Genomic DNA, 15361 nt, shown 5'->3' with positions numbered 1-15361 from the left:
TTATTTAATAGTTTATGTCTTTACTTTTATTCTACAATGTAGAAAACAGTCAAAATAAAGAAAAACCCTTGAATGAGTAGGTGTGTCCAAACTTATGACTTGTACTGTATACAAAGAAATATAGAAAGAAAAGGTCAAATGAAACAAGGTACAGTTAGTGCAGTCTTTCCAGCTTCAGTTTGAAGTCTGTGTGTTCGCTTTATTGTTGGCTAGCTCCTCTGAACAACAGTGTCCTGCGTAGAGAGCACATTTTCTATGCCAGGCGAAATTGTGTCTCATTAGCTCATTGTTATGGATGCATCCAAATAAACGTACAGTAACTAGAAAACAGCTTATGCAAATGCAGCAACTTTGTTGTTGTTCTGGCTGACATTTGACGGGACTGTAAGTTAGCCCTAGTTGGCTTGCTAGCAAGCAAGGGATAAGAATGATTCCAGACAGTATGGCAATGGAACATTTAGAACTAACGACTGGGTCGCATCCATAGATACAGAACAAAAAGACTGAATGACTGGGTCGCGTCTCTGGCAACCGTACCGATAGAGCGAACGACCAGCCGGCTTGGGTACTAACCCTAGATTTGTGTCGGGACAATATCTTGTGGAAGGATGAAATAGTATGAATACATTTATACAAACAATTTTTTTATGAAAATATGTCAACCATTATTTGAATATGTTGGTAACTGTTGTATAAGAGTGCCTCGATAATGCCTCGACTTAGTCTCGGGCCTAACAACACCCGTGCCAATATATCCTCCATACACCAGCTTCCCTGGCATTACCACTTAAATATCCACCAATCCAACGAGAGGAATAGGTAGGAGCTAGCCCTTAGTTTCCGCTCTGTACAACAAATCCCATTGTTAGGGTGGAGACATAGGGCACCTCGTCCTTACATCCATATCTCTGCTTTTATCACCACTGAGTTATTGTTATTACTGACAATGCCAAGCAAGTAAGCGTGAGTCGAGCAGCAGTAGTTTGCAGGCATGGAGCTTAGTTCCTCTGTTTTCCAGGCATCTGGAATAGACTGAAAACAAATTATATTATTGCAGTGACACAACTTCACAATCATTTGTTTTTGTCAAATCTGTAGAAACAAACACTGATACTGAAAAACAATACTTTCTCAGAACACACCACCAACAGATTTAAACAAGACTGCATATCCCAAAACGATTACTTCACAGAAATAAACTTGCATTGTACCACCACAGATAGAAAAAATAGATAGACATTTCAATATGAAGCATCCACTTGGCGTTTCCACTCACTACCAAATGGTGGTGAGAGGAATCACAGTGGCAGGCAGTAGGAGAAGATGGAACAAGATGGATTTTGGCCTACATTCTGTAAAATATTCTCATCGATTAAACATTTGATCTCAATACTGTTTTCTGTTCCCAAAACTAGAATAATTTACGAAACAGAGAGGACTAAGTTTTGTAGACTTTACCCTTTGCCTTTTAAGTATAGTTTAGAAAGAATGCAAGGGCGAATTGAGTTATTGTCCATGTGCACTTCATAACATAGGCGTTCCCTAACGGAAATATGCAAACATATGCTAGAATGCTCCAATGGGGTCTTGCTAACTCGTTCTTGCTTTCCCGCTGGCCTTGCTGCCCTCCTTGCTAGTTCTGCCCGCTAAAACGAATTTGTTCCTTACAGGCAGTGATCTATCTTGGGTTAGTTATAGACATCTTTGGTACCACAGCACAGAAGCATGACCTCGAGGACCAAAGCGCTAATCTGAACAGGTCCTTTTATACCATTTTCAATGTTCTCTTCTAATTAAGGTTCGACATGAAATATTGACCAAAGCTGTCTACCATGTCACAACTAAACATGTGACAAATAATGTGTTGATACCTTGAGAGGTAGCTTTTGTAGTTTCATTAAATACATATAACGTTAAATGACTACATGTTCCTTATATGTATGCAAAAGGAAGAGAAGACTTCTTCCTCCCAAAGAAGATGGCGGCTCCCTTAACCATGCTATTAGTTGTAGCTGTAACGATTAGAGCAGTATTATTTAGATCAAGTTTAGCTGATATTATATCAGAAAGGGTTGAGGTTGTATGTCCACTAAATACCTGTAAAAGAGGAAATCGCTTTATTGATCATCTTTGTGGCGAGCTGCTGCTCTGTCTCGCACTTGCTTGCTCAGCGTTGTCAGTGATGACAGTTCAAGTCGCCGGTCAGACAGCTTTCTATGTTAACCGGTTGGACAGCACCATACGTGTTATAAAGCGTTCTAGCTAGCATTGCTAGGTTGTGTCCACAAAGGAATATAGTTAACACACACACACACACACACACACACATATATATATATATATATATATATATATATATGTTATAGTTACACGGGAAGTCAAAGAATATAATCAAAGTAAGGATGGGTACTGTATGCATGTTTGCAATATTTTATACAATTAAAGCCCGTATTCAATTGGCTTTACCCTCAATCTCATTTAAAGTGGAACCTTAATGAAAGGGAGGTAGCCATCTAGCCAAGTAAATCAATCAACTCCTCCGATGAATTGAACACGGACTGTTTTTGAACTGAACCTCCAAATTTAGTGATGGGTCGTTCGCTAACGAACGGATCTTTTGGTGAACGTCGAACCGATTTGCTTCGGTGAAAAAGCAAGTTATTGGGCTCCTTGATTTGCATACTACTACTATAATTCACTAAAGAGGTTGAATCATCACAGCAGAAACAATAAATAGTGGGGAGAGCGCGTCAATCTGGTCCACCTGATTTATTTTTTCTTCAGTGCAGGCCATCTAATCATTTGGCCACGGTAGACATGTATTTGAACGCGCATTTCATGATCCGACATAATGGCATTCTACCTTTTGGCCTTTCGATTTTTAAGCATTTTGAATGAGGAGCCTTTGGTGATGTCAGGGGAAGATGGTGGAAGTGGATGCTGGGTTCGGATCAAGCTGCGCGTCGAGAAAAGTTTGTGAATACGAATGTTTAATGGACAACAGTATCTAAAATTGGAGTGGATGATACGTTTTTCAATGATGATAAATCGCTTCTTGTTGGGATGCGTTTCCTGAGTACGGATGCATATGTGGGAGACTCGTTTGAGGTGTCGAGAATTGTGAAATATGTATGCGCTGGGAAAAGTGGAGTCTGTCTGACCAGCTGTGGTATTATCTTGACTAATTGTATTTCTGAAGAACATTGAAAGATATTTTTATTTGCACTGCTGTATATAGTTATAGGTCATTTCACCAATTCGGCCACTTGGGTACATTTGGGCAACTTGTGTGGGACACCTGGGTGACTTCATGCTAAATGTCATGTAGCTCACCCATTCCTGAAGTTATCAGTCTGAAACTTTGTACACCTACAGTTGCCCTCTTGTGTTATCCATCAAAATTATCTCCAGCATCCTATCTGACTGTGTGGCTATTCTAGTACATGTGAAAGATGATACTACAACAATAAAAAACAGAAAACGTATGCTCTTTCTTTCTATTTTCTTCCACCAGATCTACTGTGTTACATTCACTTCTACATTCAATTAACATTTCCCCAAACTTCAGAATGTTTCCATTCAAATGATACCAAGAATATGCATATCCTTGCCTCTGGGGCTGAGCTACAGGCAGTTAGATTTGGGTATGCCTTCAGGTGGAAATTGAGAACAAAGGGATGCAGCCATAACAGGTTAAAGTATATTTAACACGTTTTTGGTTACAACATGATTCCATATGTGTTATTTCATAGTTTTGATATATTCACTATGTTTCTACATTGTTTTTTTTAAATAAAGAAAAACCCTTGAATGAGTAGATTTCCAAACTTTTTATTGGTACTCTAAGTATTCAGACCCTTTACTTAGTACTTTATTGAAGTTCCTTTGGCAGCAATTACAGCCTTGAGTCTTCTTGGGAATTATGCTAAAAGCTTGGCACACCTGTATTTAAGGATTTTCTCCCATCCATTCTTCTCTGCAGATTCTTTCAAGCTCTGTCAGGTTGGATGGGGAGCATTGCTGCACAGCTATTTTAAGGTCTTTCCAGAGATGTTCGATCTGGTTCCAGTTCGGGCTCTGGTTGGGCCACTCGAGGACATTCAGAGACTTTTCCCAAAGCCACTATTGTCTTGGCTGTGTGCTTAGGGTCGTTGTCCCCTTGAAAGGTGAACCTTCGCCCCCAGTCAGGCCCTTAGTGCTCTGGAGCAGGTTTTTGTCAAGGATCTCTCCAAGTCCCTGCTGCTGAAAAACATCCACACAACATGATGCTGCCACCACCATGGGATTGTGCCAGGTTTTCTCCAGATGTGACGCTTGGACTTCAGGCCAAAGTGTTCAAACTTTTTCCCATCAGATCAGAGAATCTTGTTTCTCATGGTCTGAGAGTCTTTTAGGTGCCTTTTTGCAAATTCCAAGTGGACTGTCATGTGCCTTTTTCTGAGGTGTGGCTTCCGTCTGGCCACTCTTTCATAAAGGCCTGATTGGTGGAGTGCTGCAGAGATGGTTGTCCTTCTGGAAGGTTCTCCCATGTCCACAGAGCAAGTCTGGAGCTCTGTCAGAGTGACCATCTATTTCTTGGTCACCTCCCTGACCAAGGCCCTTCTCCGATTGCTCAGTTTGGACGGGCGCCCAGCTCTAGGAAGAGCCTCGGTGTTTCCAAACTTCTTCCATTTAAGAATGATGGAGGCCACTCTGTTCCTGGGGACCTTCAATGCTGCAGAATTTGTTTGGTACCCTTCCCCAGATCTTCGCCCTTGACACAATCCTGTCTTGGAGCTCTACGGACAATTCCTTTGATCTCATGGCTTGGTTTTTTGCTCTGACATGCACTGTCAACTGTAGGACCTTGTATAGACAGGCGAGTGACTTTCCAAATCATGTCCAATCAATTGAATTTACCACAGGTGGACTTTTTGTAGAAACATTTCAGGGATGATCAATGGAAACAAGATGCACCAGAGCTCAATTTAAAGTATCATAGCAAAGGGTCTGAATAATTATGTAATAAGGTATTTCTGAATTCTATTTTTAATACATGTGCAAAATGTTCTAAAAACCTGTTTTCGCTTTGTACAATGGGGTATTGTGTAAATGGAGGGACAAAAATAATTGTATCCATTATAGAATAAGGCTGTAACAATGTAGACAAAGTCAAGGGATCTGAATACTTTGAGAATGGCTAATTAAACAGCCCATATGACGGTGCAGGACTTGTAGACTAGCAAAGGACAGCACCGCCACAGATGAAAGGAGAAACTAGTAGTGATCAAACCTGAGTTAGTAGCATATCAATCACCGCTGAATCACTGAATCAATCACTGAATTTGCCTTACTCCCTCTAACAGTCAAATCTGAAAGTAACGCAAAGTAATAACTAGTAATATAACTTCTTTCCACACAAAGTAATATTTTAAATAGCACAATACTTTTGTAAAATTTTACGAGTAATATTACATTTTCAGGTAACTAATCCCAACACTGATTATGAAAGGGCCTTCATGCATTGTGTGATCGTTCCCTCCTACTGTGTGAATGCTTCTCTCTGTGTCTCTTCCCCAGCCTCTCCATGCCAGATCTCACCCCCAACATAGGCCTCTTCTGGTACTTCTTTGCCGAGATGTTTGAGCACTTCCGCCTCTTCTTCATCTGTGTCTTTCAGATCAACGTGTTCTTCTACACAATTCCACTCCCCATCAAGCTAAAGTGAGTCCCCTTCATCAGCTCTTCAACTCAGTGTGGAGAGACTAAGGTTGTCATTTTTGTGGTTCAGAAGAGCACAGATGTGTGGGGCAAAATACAGTAACCCTTCAAATATGTTTGCACTGTACCAATAGATGCACGTTAGCACATATGCTAATGCAAAAAATACTTTATAAATATTCTCCTTATGAACCATAAATCAGTTTGACTCCAGATTGACTCGTCAAAGACATTACCCTGATGAACCATGTTAAGTTTGGCATTGATATCTTAAAAGAAAAACAATTATCTTTTTAGACTATGCAACGCTAATTGGTTTTGACTTGGCTGTGTGAGTAAAAAAATGTAATGGTCACATCATTCGAGCTGCACATTCACCTCACTCAAAACGTCCTATTTTGTAGGAGGCTAAAACCACGATTTGGTCCAAATGAACCATAGAACCTAATGACACCAGATGGAATGTAGGCCCATAGTACGTCTTAACTTAGTTTCAGAAAAGCTAAAGGATTGGTCAAAAGATGGCTAAATTATAGACAAATAAAAATCTGATTTTACGTGTCCATTTAAACCACTAAGTCCACTACACCGAATCCTATTAACTTGAAACTTTAAGATGAACCACACTGAATTTGGTATTTGATATCCCAATAAACAAGGAAACTATTATAGAGCTAATGAACACGCATATTGGCACCTGTGTTTTTCTGTTGCTCATTAGAAAAAATCGATTTCAGTCTTGGCGGTGTGTTTCCTGACCGGTTCTGTGTTTGGTTAAGGATATGTGTCCCCCATGAGACACTAGCCAATTTCACTTCCTCAAAACCCCAGAATGAGTCTAATATAACTGTAATTCATTTTGAAGTTTTTGCAGAGGATGCTTTAGTTGTGCAATTTTACATCTAACTAATGTGTTTGGGGGTGTTCTTAAGTAACAAAATGTGCACTGTGTTGTTTTATGAAAATTGGCAGAGCTGCTGAGCGCTGTCTGCTATTGGATAGAGAGTGATCACTGCAGCTGTTCACCCCGTGTCAGTTACCTCTTGTGCTGCATAGATGTTCCGAACTACGTTTTAGACAAGATTTACTTTGACCTAAATGTATCCTATTTTCCCTAGAATAAGTGTTTGACTCATCAATACTACAGGCTGTTTTCAAAGGTAGTCATTGCTTTTTAAAGGCAGTCGCTTTTTAACAATTCATTATTTTCCTATGTAACGCTAATGCTCAACATCATCTGCAATGATCTTCTCATGAACTATATTTCAGAATCACTCCAGATTTAGTTTTTATACTTATTACATCAGTCTTGAATAGTTTTAATGCATTCAAATATGGCCACACTGTACCTATAGATGCACATACAGTCCATTCATCAATCTACACACAATACCCCATAATGACAAAGCAAAACAGGTTTGTAGTTTATTTTTTATGAATTTGCCAAAAAAATATCACATTTACATAAGTATTCAGACCCTTTACTCAATACTTTGTTGAAGCACCTTTGGCAGTGATTACAGCCTCGAGTCTTCTTGGGTATGATGCTACAAGCTTGGCTTGGCTGCTCCAGAGCTCACAGGACCTCAGACTGAGACGAAGGTTCACCTTCCAAGGAGATAACGACCCTAAGCACACAGCCAAGACGATGCAGGAGTGGCATGGGGACATGTCTCTTAATGTCCTTGAGTGGCCCAGCCAGAGCCCGAACTTGAACCCGATTTTGATATCTGGAGAGACCTGAAAATAGCTGTGATGTTCTCCATCCAACCTGACAGAGCTTGAGGGGATCTTCAGAGAAGAATGGGAGAAACTCCCCAAATACAGGTGTGCCAAGCTTGTAGCGTCATACCCAAGAAGACTCAAGGCTGTAATCGCTTCCAAATGTGCTTCGACAAAGAACTGAGTAAAGGGTCTTAATACTTAAGTAAATGTGATATTTCAGTTTTATTTTTAATACATTTGCAAAAATGAACCTGTTTTTGTATTGTGTGTAGATGTATTTTTTTTAATTAAAAACATTTGGAAATACATTTTAGAATAGGGCTGTAACTTAACGAAATGTGGATAAAGTGAAGTGGTCTGAATACTTTCTGAATAGACTGTATGCTAATGCTAAAAATACTTAATCTTCCCATGAACCGTAACACGGAACCCAAACCGGCTGCATGCGTGCACCATCGTGCATAAATGTATTTTGATCCCCCACACCAAACGCGAACACGACACGCAGGTTAAAATATCAAAACAAACTGTGACCAATTATATTAATTTGGAGACAGGCGAAAAGCATTAAACGTTTATGGCAATTTAGTTAGCTAGCTTGCTAGCTAATTTGTCCTGGGATATAAACATTGAGTTGTTATTTTACCTGAAATACACAAGGTCCTCTACTCCGCCAATTAATCTACACATAAAATGGTCAACCAAATCGTTTCTAGTCATCTCTCCTCCCAGGCTTTTTCTTCTCTTGACTTTACATTGCGATTGGCAACTTTCATAAATTAGGTGCATTACTGCCACTGACCTCGTTTGTCTTTCAGTCACCCATGTGGGTATAACCAATGAGGAGATGGCACTTGGGTACCTGCTTCTATAAACCCATGAGGAGATGGGAGAGGCAGGACTTCCAGCGCGATCTGTGTCACAAATAGAACTAACTTCTATTTTAGCCCTTGGCAATGCAGTCGCTCGTTGGCGCACGCGAGCAGTGTGGGTGCAATAATTGAATAACATGTATGTCTAAATTTGTTTTGCAACGCTCGTGCACGCGACGCGAGTGGTGTACTCAGCCTGTAAGTCAGATTGACTCAAGATTTGGTATAAAGACTCAATGAATTACCCTCAAATTTATTTGAGAATGATTAGTTGCTGCATTTAGATGGAACCATATCACACCAGGGCTATAAGAACTGGACTGATGGATATGGGGCCATGAACTTTGGTATGTATACCTTATGCGTATGTCCTTAGAAGCTCTGTGAAAATAAAGTCACTGTAACCTTAGATGGCTGCACCAAACTAGTTGGTTGCACTATAGATGTCATTGGCACCAGTGGCATAGGATTTCAGAGCAATATCTGATGATCAAGTGGACGATGTCTTGTGCAAATAAATGCTACATTTAAATTATACAGACAATGTGAAATATTGTGAAAATAACACTGAAAATATTTCACAAATCACAAACGATTAGTTAAATTGACCCCATATTTTGTATGTAAACTTAAATCATGAAGTAATTACTTTAAGAATGATTACCTGCTGCATTCAAAGATAACTAACCTACAGCACTAGACTAAACTTCACTTGCATCATCCTTGTGGTGTTGAGATATCAACATGGTAATGCTTTCAGTTTGTACATAAAGGAAGATGGCAAGCATTATCATATAAAAACTTTATCCAACTCATCTTGTCCTTTCGGTCATATGTGAACCCTGTTCATTGCTGATTGTCGGAAGTTTACATACACCTTAGCCAAATACATTTAAACTCAGTTTTTCACTATTCCTGACATTTAATCCAAGTAAAATTTTAGGATCACCACTTTGTTTTAAGAATGTGAAATGTCAGAAATCTTGGCTTATTTATTCTTTTTTTCCCATGATGTCAAGCAAAGAGGCACTGAGTTTGAAGGTTGGCCTTGAAATACATCCACAGGTACACCTCCAATTGAGTCAAATTATGTTAATTAGCCTATCAGAAGCTTCTGAAGCCATGACATAATTTTCTGGAATTTTCCAAGCTGTTTAAAGGCACTGTAAACTTAGTGTATGCAAACTTCCAACTTCAACTGTATATTTGCTATCAATGTTCCTAGCAGGTTTCCATTAGCAGGTAATTAAAAGCTGATAATTGTAGCCGGCCAAATTGTCCTACTTATCATTCACCCCGATTTTGCGCTTCAGCACCATTCTCTCACTCCTTACATGTATCGACCTGCTGCTGAGGAGAGCGACAGGGCGAGAGAGGAGTCTTGACCTAGGCTAGTGTTGATTGCTAAGATAGAGGCCTTTTTCATTAAAGTAAAACTAAGGTTGGACAGTGCCTGTAGTGAAAAGCCTACAAGGCAGGGTTCCAGACGACAACCATTTAGTCGTATTTTGTGACCCTTTTGACTTGGCTCTGCAAGTCAAAAAATGTATTGGTCACATTGATATTCGTTGCCAAACTCACTGGCTCCAGGTCATCTATAAGTATTTGCTAGGTAAAGCCCTGCCTTAATTCAGCTCACCGGTCACCATAGCAGCACCGATCTGTAGAATGTGCTCCAGCAAGTATATTTCACCCCCAAAGCCAACTCCTCTTTGGCCGCCTTTCCTTCCAGTACTCTGCTGCCAATGACTGGAACGAATTGCAAAGATCTCTGAAGCTGGAGTCATATCTCCCTCACCAAATTCAAGCATCAGCTGTCAGAGCAGCTTACTGATCATTGCACCTATACTTAGCCCATCTGTAAATAACTGCCCAATTACCTCATCCCCATATTGTTTTTGTTTTTTTGCTCCTTTTCACCCCAGTATCTCTACTTGCACATTCCTCTTCTGCACATCAATCACTTCAGTGTTTAATTGCTCAATTGTAATTATTTCACCACTCTGACCTATTATTTCTCCACTCTGACCTAGGGGGCAGAGTTAGTCTGCAGTGTTCTGTCTTACTATCCAGGTCTGTACCCAAACAATTCGAGCTTCTACTTTTAAAAATCCACCTTTCCAGAAACAAATCTTTCATCATTGCCGCTTACTGTAGACCACCCTCTGCCCCCAGCCGTGCACTGGAAACCATATGTGAATTGATTGCCCCCCCCCATCTATCTTCAGAGCTCGTGCTGCTAGGTGACCTAAACTGGGACATGCTTAATACCCCAGCCATCCTTCAATCTAAGCTTGATGCCCTCAATCTCACACAAATTATCAAGGAACCTACCAGGTACAACCCCAAATCCGTTAACACGGGCACCCTCATAGATATCATCCTGACCAACTTGCCCTCCAAATACACCTCTTTTGTTTTCAACCAAGATCTCAGCGAGCGTCATTGCCTGCATCCGTAATGGGTCTGCGGTCAAACGACCACCCCTCATCACTGTCTAACGCTCCCTAAAACCCTTCAGCGAGCAGGCCTTTCTAATCGACCTGGCCCGTGTGTCCTGGAAGGATATTGACTTCATCCCATCAGTAGAGGATGCCTGGTTATTCTTTAAACGTGACTTCCTCGCCATTTTAAATAAGCATGCCCCATTCAAAAAAAAACTGAACCAGAAACAGATATAGCCCTTGGTTCTCTCCAGACCTGACTGCCCTTGACCAGCACAAAAACATCTTGTGGCGTACTGCATTAGCATCGAATAGCCCCTGTGATATGCAACTTTTCAGGGAAGTTAGGAACCAATATACACAGGCAGTTAGGAAAGTTAAGGATCTCTTTTTCAAACAGAAATCTGCATCCTGTAGCACAAACTCCAAAAACTTACTGCCTCCAGGTCATCTACAAGTCTTTGCTAGGTAAAGCCCCGCCTTATCTCAGCTCACTGGTCACCATAGCAGCACCCACCCATAGCACGCGCTCCTTCAGGTATATCTCACTGGTCACCCCCAAAGCCAATTCCTCCTTTGGCCGCCTTTCCTTCCAGTTCTCTGCTGCCAATGACTGGAACGAACTGCAAAAATCACTAAAGCTGGAGACTCATATCTCCCTCACAAGCTTTAAGCACCAGCTGTCAGAGCAGCTCACAAATCACTGCACCTGTACATAGCCTATCTGTAAATAGCCCATCCAACTACCTCATCCCAATACTGTATTTATTTATTTATCTTGCTCCTTTGCACCCCAGTATCTCCACTTGCACGTTCATCTTCTGCACATCTATTCACTCCCGTGTTTAAATGGTAAATTGTAATTACTTCGCCACCATGACCTGTTTATTGTCTTACCTCCCTTATCTTACCTCATTTGCACACACTGTATATATACTTTTTCTACTGTACTATTGACTGTATGTTTGTTTATTCCATGTGTAACTGTTGTTTGTGTCGAACTGCTTTGCTTTATCTTGGCCAGGACGCAGTTGTAAATGAGAACTTGTTCTCAACTAGCCTACCTGGTATAATAAAGGTGAAATAAATAAAAAATATTAAAAGAATGTATTGCCTTACCTCCCTAATCATACGACATTTGCACACACTGTATATAGACTTTGCTATTGTGTTATTGACTGTACATTTGTTTATTCCATGTGTAACTGTTGTTTGTGTCGAACTGCTTTGCTTTATCTTGACCAGGTCGCAGTTGTAAATGAGAACTTGTTCTCAACTGGCCTACCTGGTTAAAGGTGAAATATTTGTATTTTTTAAAATGTTGATGCGAGCTGCACGCACATTAATTCGCCTTGTTCGTGCGTATTATGTACTATTAAACAGCCGATTTCATTCAAAGCGGCTTACCATAGTGCGTGCATAATTATTTTCATATGGGTGGCCCCTGCGGGAATTGAACCCACTACTCTGGTATTACAACTCTCATGCTCTACGTAGCCACACAGGACCACGTGTGTGTGTGTATATATGATGTATCCCATCTAAAAGTGGCATCTATAAGTCCTGTAAATTATTTAGTCCTAAAAAGGCTGCTGTATAGTAATACTGCTGTCCTCTGTCCCAGGGAGCACCCAGTCTTTCTGATCTTCATGCAGATCGCCATCGTCTCCATCTTCAAGTCCTCCATCTTCAAGCCATATAGAGGGCGACATCGCCCTCTATATGGCTTTTCTGCCGGCCTGGAACCACCTCTACAGATGTGAATGGTTCTTTCCCATGAGCCATGGATTGGGTTCGATATGGTACACCGTAGCAAACTGTTTTGCAACAGAAGACGAGCACAAGCATTTCTTATTGGACAAGTTAAGACAGTACCTCCTCGTTTCAAGGCTTCCATTTCGCACCTACTGAACTCTGTCCTAAAGCTATTTCTGTTGAGGAGGCAGGAATACTGTCGAATTCAGTTTGTCTTCATCCCTCAGAAGTTGTACAAAGTTGCGCTACGTTAATATTCCGTGTCATCTATGGTGTAGATCCCGCTGTACTGTATGTGTGAGGATAGTATTTCCCAAACCTCTGCTCTATTCATTAGCTATCTATTCCACTGCTAGCAAACCTCTTTGAACTAATCAAGGGCTTGTAAATAAATCCAATCGATGGAACAGCTGGGGTGGTGGTACTCAATGAGAGGTTTTGGAAACATGTTTTATGAGCTGCACAACAGACGGCATTGGACATGGACAAAGCTCGACTGAGACAATTATTTTAGGAGAACTAACCGTCAGAGGGTGTGCTCCTTAACGTCATCCCTAATACTGTAGTGCAGTAATCCTCAATCCTGCTGCAGGTGACCTGCAGTACAGTAGGTTTTGTCCCAGCCAAAGGAATGTACTTTTTTGTCTCAGCAGTAACACACCTAATTCCACAATTCAAAGGATTAATGATGAGTTGAATCAATTGTGTTGGTGATAATGCAAACAAAAATAATTGCTAACACCATTGGGTCACTAGGACCAGGATTGAGAAACAATGGTCCTTTGTAGCTCAGTTGGTAGAGCATGGCACTTGTAACACCAGTATAGTGGGTTTGATTCCCGGGGCCACCCATATGTAAAATGTATGCAGGCATCAATGTAAGTCGCTTTGGATGAAATCGTCTGCTAAATGGCATATTACTGATTTAGGGTTTGTTTTCAGACCAGGTCAAGGGCTAGTATAATTATATTTCTTTACAAAGAGAAGCAGGAAGAGGGGATGACTCAGCTTTGTCAAAGTCAACAATAGAAACTGATTTCTGATGCACCCCAGGCATCTAACACAAAGCTCAATAACAAGAAAAGCCAGGATGGTAATTTCAGAAAGCATAATCTAATGAGTCATGCAGTTTAATAATCATCTCTTTAGTTATAGCCAACAGAAGTTGGGACTATAGCCAACTAAGGTAGAGAGTGGTCAGTGATGTTTGAAAGGTTGAAGTTTGCCTTTTTATGAACTGGAGTTCATACAGAGTCCTTTCAATTAGTCATTTATTTATTTGATAGGGAGAGGTACAATAAAGACACTAACACATTGTGTAATCACGCGTGAAATGCATTGCACCGTCATGATTGGGCTTGCACTAATTGCAGAATATTTACTAGAGCGAGTTAGCTGGCTAAGTGTAAAGTGTTGAGGTTGTAGAACTGGAATGGTGATGCCCATCTACAGTGGGCTCCGGTCAGAGAGCAGAGACAGAAGCAAAGATGCAGTTGGAGTCTTTATTTACATGAAGATGATTGGAAAATGGAATGGATTGTTTAAATGTCTAGATTAGATAGAGTCTATGGCAACAGTTGATGTTGCCAGTCTTGAACAGTTGGATGTATGAATTAGGATGTTTAATGGCTGCCTAAATTAGCCATTAGCAGCCGGAATCCCACACAAACAAAGAGGTGAGGAAGTCCTCTTCTATGCAATAAAGGATGTTGGAACTCGCATTCAATTACTCATGCTGGTAGTTGTGAGTTGTTGACTTGCTCAACTCCTCAACTCTGTTTGGGTGATGGACCCGGATTGAAAGGAGGTGCTCTCAATGGCTGCCCTTGTAAATACCTGGCAATAGAGAGATATAGAAGGCACACCTGCCACGAATGCCATCTCCCCAACTCCACATCACCAATCAGCGATTTCTGTACTCTAAGATTGGGGGAAACTTCTACAAGAAAAAGCTTTGGTTTTAGGCTCATATCACTGTACATTATATAGTTTTATATTGACTTTATTTGCCTTGTGTTCTAGACCTGAAGAATATCTTCCTGGTGCTGGTTGTGTTGTTGGCGTGCTCCGCGCTGTTCCCCGTCCTCTGGCACCTCTGGATCTACGCGGGTAGTGCCAACTCCAACTTCTACTATTCCATCATGCTGCTCTTCAACAGGTGAGTGGGCTGGAATGGGCTGCACAGCTGGGTAGGCTAGCATTGATACAGGCATCTTCAGTGTGAAATCAGCTGGATTAGACTACAGTACCTTTAACTATTGAAATGATAATTTTCACAGATGGATTTCTGTCAATATTGTTTTGTTTCTTCTCAGATCTTGGTGGTGTCGGACTACTTCTACGTGTACCTGCGGCGAGAGCATCACCTAACCTACGGCCAGTATCTGAAGAGGAAAGACGGTAGCGAAGCCACTCTGGTTCTCAAGTAGTGGACGACACACACACACACACACACACACACACACACACACACACACACACACACACACACACACACACACACAGGGATGGGACCGCTGCATGACTGAAAGTGACTCTGAACATTACCCCACACTTCGAGTTCTTATTTCTGAGGTCTTAAACAAACAGCCCAACCAACCCCTTGCCCCCACATAGACCAGCCTTGGTGTTTCTGAAGGTCCCACTGTAGCAAACCTGAAGAAATGAAGGAAGGAGCAGATATGGAGGTTAAGTGGCTGCGGTGAAAGATGTGCTAGCTTTTGGCATGTAGGTGATTGGGTTGCTGGTCTGGGTTATTTTGCTTTTTTTGGTCCTTTTTTCTGTATTTACTTTCTTATGCCCTTAGGACTCACTGTCACTCACATTGAAAACAAGCAGATGAATTGTGCAGATGTGAGCCTTTGG

The 15361-nt window shown here is 41.1% G+C and overlaps 1 pseudogene; it reads left to right on the top strand.

The window, feature by feature from the left end:
• Positions 1–5196: 5196 nt before the first annotated feature.
• LOC109890564 (phosphatidylinositol glycan anchor biosynthesis class U protein-like) lies at positions 5197–14925 on the top strand (annotated as a pseudogene).
• Positions 14926–15361: the final 436 nt, after the last annotated feature.

This window comes from Oncorhynchus kisutch, linkage group LG1, assembly GCF_002021735.2.
Source record: "Oncorhynchus kisutch isolate 150728-3 linkage group LG1, Okis_V2, whole genome shotgun sequence".
NCBI lineage: Eukaryota > Metazoa > Chordata > Actinopteri > Salmoniformes > Salmonidae > Oncorhynchus > Oncorhynchus kisutch.
The sequence above is the reverse complement of the archived record's forward strand: the minus strand, read 5'-3'. Positions and strand labels throughout refer to the sequence as shown.